Below are 6037 nucleotides of genomic sequence, written 5' to 3'. Positions count from 1 at the left end.
TTATATCGAAAATTAGATGAAGGACGGTTTCGATTCTGGCGCTAAACTTTAGGGACCAAAACCATACTTATCCCTTATTTTAATGATGTAAGTTCAAGTTAAGAAATATTGATAGGGAAAAAATTATTCTATTTAGCATTAATTAAAATTTTCTTTTTCTATTTTAAAGTATAACAATCCTATTATAGGGTAATGCTAGGGAGACAAAAAATACCATCAGAACTTGCCTTATTTAGCATTCATTAATTGTTGCAATAATTAATAAATGCTAAATAAGATAAGTTATGGCTGTTTTTGCCTAATTTTATTTGGTCACCAAACATTTTCGTTATACTATTATGTGCTTATTTGAGCGTTATTAAGTTAATAAAAAATAATTTTTTTTATTGAAAAAATATCCTTTTTTATATTTTAGTGTATTTAGTAAATTTTTAGTAGTAAAAGTAAAAATACTAGAAAAATAAAAAAAATCTTTTTTGAGAAGTTACAATTTATATTTTTTTTAAAAGATCTTTTTTCTTTAAAAAAAAAGATGTTTTTCACGTAATAAATAAATAAAAAAAAATACTTTTTTATTGTTATTCTCAAACATCATTGATAGATAAATTTTTTTTTACATGAGATATCCAAACATAAAATTACTTTTATTTTTTGTAAAATCTTTAAAAAAAAGATATTTTCTTATAAGTTCACCAAAATAATCCTATATTGTATGAATAAAGAATTATTTTAATCAATTAAGTAAATTAATGTTAATAAACATTAATATGAAAGAAAACAATTATTTAAGAAATTTTTTTATTAACAACGTAATAAAATATCTATATAAAAAGGGGAAAATATATTATTAGTTGTACTAAAAAGTTTTATTAATGTTTTGCTTTGAAATCACCATGGATAATTATAATTATTTGTCCTTAAAATAACAAATCAAATTAATTTAGCATTAACTAAAATTTTTTTTATTATAAAGTATGCCAATTATACTATACTACTATTGTATGAATGTATAATTATTTTAATTAATTATTTTTAACAAAGTCTTCTTATTTTTTTTATTTGAGACTATATTTATTTAAGTACTTTTAAATCATTTGACTCGAACTCACATCTTTTAAGAGGCAACAATATAATTTCTATCTCAAGAAATAGACGGTTTCCTTTTTCTTTTTGTATGCGCTTTGACAATTCTACAATTATTTATTTATTTTTTTCAATGACCATATTAATTGACCCAAAAACATTACCCTTATCCATGATGAAAATTTGATGATATCTTAGCAAAAATGGATAATGTATATGCAATAAATGAGAAAACAAAATTAGCATTAAAGAAAAGTTTAATTAGTCTATTGGTCTTTATAGTTTTGCGAAATTTTCAATTAGGTTCCTATACTTTTTTTTTTCTTTTAATTGGGTCTCTGCACCAATTTTTTTTTCAATTAGGTCTCTCTTAGTAGTAATTGGCTTAATTGTATAGGGACCCAACTAAAAAAAAATTGATGCAGGGACTCAAATAAAAGGAAAAAAAAGTATATGGACTCAATTGAAAAAAGAATTTGGTGCAGTGACCCAATTAAAAGGAAAAAAAGTATAGGGACCTAATTGAGAATTTCGCGAAACCATAAGAATCAACAGAGTAATTAAACTTAAAAAAAATTTACCCGAAAATATGAAATAAAAAAATAGCTTGCACACAAAAAAGAAGAGAAATAATAAGAAGAATAAGAAGTAGAAGAAGAGCATTAGAAAGAGGAGAATAGATCGAAAATTGCAAGAAATTACATTACGCATTCTATGTATAAAAAAGTTAACAAACAAATCGTTACTCACGTTTATGAATTAAATAATTTCAAAATTTTTAAAAAAGGAAATAGGCACTAACGATTTCATGATGGTATAGATTTCAAACACATTTTTGTCCTACTTAAAATCGTAAGTCCCATTTTTTTATATTTTTTGTCCTATTTTAAAATTATTAGTCTCATTTTCTTAACATTTTGTCCATTTTAAAATCATTACTAACAATTTTTTTATTATATTTTTAATTTTCATATTGTTGCATTATACTAAATTAGCATAATATCCCTGTATTATACTCATATTTTGATAATATGTAAAAAAATTAGCCCACAGGAGTCGTATTAATAATAAATATATTATGCAATATTTTTAAACATTTAAATGAGAAGAAAATACTTTTGAATAAATATAGTTTTTAACGTGTTAATTAAGTTATTAAAATCTTGATTAATATGTTTTAAATTTTAGATATCTAAATATATTCATATGTTAATTTTTTTTAAATTGTTTTCTTTGCTTGTACTATTGTTTTGATTATATCATTATTATGATAAAATAAATAATAATAAGCATTTATTTCTTTTTTCGTTTGATGGAATACGTATTTATTTGGTTATTTTATGCTTTCATATAATATTAATTATATGATTATTATACGAGAATTACATAAAGGATTTTAGTGCCTACATGTGTGTCAGTTTTCAGTAAGAATGATTGATTAAGGTAGTTTGATACTTTGATATTATTTTAATTAAACACGTGGAAAATGATAATTGCACTTGCAATATTGATTTGCTTAATAGAGACAAGAAAGGTCACTCATAACTACAAAGATGCGACAATTATTAATGTATATATGAAATAATGAAAATAATAATTGTGATTAATATATTGTACTATCTATTTATCTAATATTATTCCTGACACTGTTTATGTCTACTTTTTTGTACTTGATCTAATTCATCCTTCTATTTTGACAAATACGTAGAATGTGTGATTTAGTAAAATGAGTTCATCTTTCTTGAACTAAATGTCAATGATTCAGTTATTATCTTAGGTTTGGAGAACTTTAAAAATTAACCTAATAGAATTTAATATATCCATCCAAATCCCAAAACTCATAGCAATCTTTTCCAAGAAAAAAAAATTCAAGTTAGAAGTTCAACATGTAATATTTTTTCTTAATTACGTTATTAATTTGTCATAATATAATTATAGCAAATTCTTCTAAGGATTCCATTTCTATTTATTATTATTATCACTATTTTAAAAAAAATTGTAAATGTATAATCATACATGATCTTTTAGTTTTTCACCGTAATTCCAAGCCCAACAATAAGTAAAGAACTAATTTATTATGAATCAGAATTTTATTTAAAGGTTTGCTACTGATTATATAAAAATCATTTCCAAGTGCCTTGGGACCAAGGGCATAGTTTTGTTGGACCCAAAATGTCCAACTTTAGATACTATGTGAGAGCCTCATAATTGGATTTGGAAACCCCACCCCAATGCTTGTTCTCTTCCAAAGCAAACAAAACATAAACAAAACAAGAAGCAAGAATCAAGAAGATTTTACTATGTCTACATCAAACCATGCTGTCTCCTCAATGCAAAATGGAATAATGGATATAACACCATAACTACCTAGCTAGCTATGGCCTATGCCCATATCCTAACTACCAAATCAATCCATCACAAAATTCTCACACCCAACATTGAAAACCATATGTAGCTTCTCACAACCCTAGTCCCATGATCTTAACACATATGAAGACAATCTTAGCCTTAAAGCTAACACTATCCCAATTTCTATTAAACTTTGATGCATGCTTGGAGTTGGAAGGGTGAGGATATATAGTGGTAAATATTCACAAATAATTGATCACATAATTACTTATATCTTAATTTTTCCTATACAAAAAAAATTGATTAACATTATAATAAGACATAATTTACCGATTGACTTGATAAAATTTATCGAGAACGAAACATTATAATAAGATGGGTAATGTTAGGTAGACAAAAAAAAACAGCTAGAACTTGTCTTATTTAGTATTAATTAATTATCGCAACAATTAATAAATGCTAAATAAGGCAAGTTATGACTGTTTTTAGTTGATTTTCTTTTGTTACCAAACATTTCCGTAATAAGATATAATTTACTGATTAGATTGATAAAATTGATCGAAAATGAGAAGTTATTTAAAAATATAAGTCAATAACATTTACATATAAACGAATTTTTCATGAGATTATTTATAAATAAGAAGAAGAGAAAAAAGATATTTAGAATAAAAAAGAAAAATAATTTCTAATTAGCTTTTATATTTTAAAAAAGAAACATCAGAAATTCCTCTCTATTATATACTTCTGATTCCATAGTTTGTATCCCAAAACATGAACCACACACTCTCTAATAAAGTAGCCTGAAATTGAATTCAAGCTGTGGCAATCATAGGTTGAAAGCTGACCAATCAAGTGAATCAACACTAGATGCCATGGTATCAACCAATTAGGTCATTTTTGTGGTGTTAACATGTTATATATGATAGAGAAAACTTGAAATTGAACTTTTTTTTTTTTTTGCCGCTCACATTGTGAATCTGAGTTTCATTTAAAAGTTTGTCATTGGCTAACGGATTGCTGCATACACAAGACAAGATTCGAACTCTTGACACTTGTTTAAGCGAACAAGTGAACTGACCACTCGACCAATTCAAGTTAGTTGAAATTGAACTTAATTTTTATTTGGTGTGAAATGGTCCCATAAAGGGTGCAAAGGACCAAAATGTGTGTAGTCCACTCACCAACTAACAAAGACCTCAAACTCAAGTGTTGCTTGGTTGCTTTGCTTGGGGTTGTTGCCAAGACACAATTTGGAGAAGCATTGCTATCAAAATACATGTCCATACCTTAGTGGTACCAATCATGTTTCGATCTCAAATTGCATGTAGTTTCACTTCTCATAACGTGAAATTGAGCACGTTCTTTTATTTAATTAATCTTTTAATTAAGTGTTCTAAAAAAATTAAAAAAATAAACATTTTTTTCCTTTACATTCTTCTTCTTGTCTCCTCCTCTTCCTTCTTTTTTCTCTCTAATTTGGGTTCTTTTTTCTTCTTCCTCACTTCTTTTGTTGCTGTTTTTTCTATTTTTTTATTTCTCAATATGTTTCTTCTTCTTTTTATACAAAATTTCTATGTTTCTATGCAAGAAATTTTGTGTTGTCTTTTAAACATTTTGTTTTTCTTTTCCCAAATATTTTTGTATCGGTTATAAAAAGTTCTATAATTGGTTCCATTAAATTTGTGTTTCTCTTATTTTTTTTTAAAAAACACCCAATGATCATTTAAAGACTTAGTTACAAAAAACACTTATTCATAAAGCATTTCACATTTTATAATATTTCTCATAATAACCGTATTTTTTATTTTTTAAATTATTGAAAAATTAATGCGTCTTGACAAAATTTTTATTCTCTATTTTAACTAATTAAGTGTCATACTAATAATTTTGTGATATTTTAAACTACTTAAACCCATATATGTTAACCAGCATTTTCCCGTAAGGATTAAAATGAAAAAAGAAATAATAACAATTTGAACAGCTAATCATTATTTTATTCTAAAATAATCATTTTGCGACTCAAAAAATTTTAAATTTTGACAAAATGACTTCTAAAATATAATAATGTCAAAATGAGCTTCCAAAAATATACTTTGTTTGATAAAATGACTCAAAAATTTAGTCATTGGTTAATTTACTTAGTTAACCATTAAATTTTTTCATAAAATTATTAGTGTATTCTCATTTTTTCTTATGAAATTATTAATCTACCTTCTCATTTTCTCTCTCTCTCTCTTTTCAACCGTTAAATTTATATATTTTTTTTTTTGCATTGGACGAACGTGTTATAAAGAAATGATATAATGAATCAAGCCCAATATCAACTTCAACAATATCAAGCTAAGAGAGAGATTTTAATCCAGTTGGTGTGTGCTATTATTACTTTTGTTGTGTGCAATCAGATATCTAGAGAAAGTGGACTGGCCCGAGAGTCATTAGCGGTTTTTCGATTCCCAGCTATAGTTGGGTATGATAGAATCTGAATTGTGTGTGTGAGTGTCGTGTGTGTGAATGGATAATGTCTAGAATTGAAGACGTCCAATCTATCAACCAAAAAAAATAAAAAATAAAAATTAAAAGTTTTAATAAAAAAGTAAATAAATAA

The sequence above is a fragment of the Arachis ipaensis genome, chromosome B02 (assembly GCF_000816755.2).
Source record: "Arachis ipaensis cultivar K30076 chromosome B02, Araip1.1, whole genome shotgun sequence".
NCBI classification, from domain to species: domain Eukaryota; kingdom Viridiplantae; phylum Streptophyta; class Magnoliopsida; order Fabales; family Fabaceae; genus Arachis; species Arachis ipaensis.
This window is presented reverse-complemented; position numbering follows the sequence as displayed.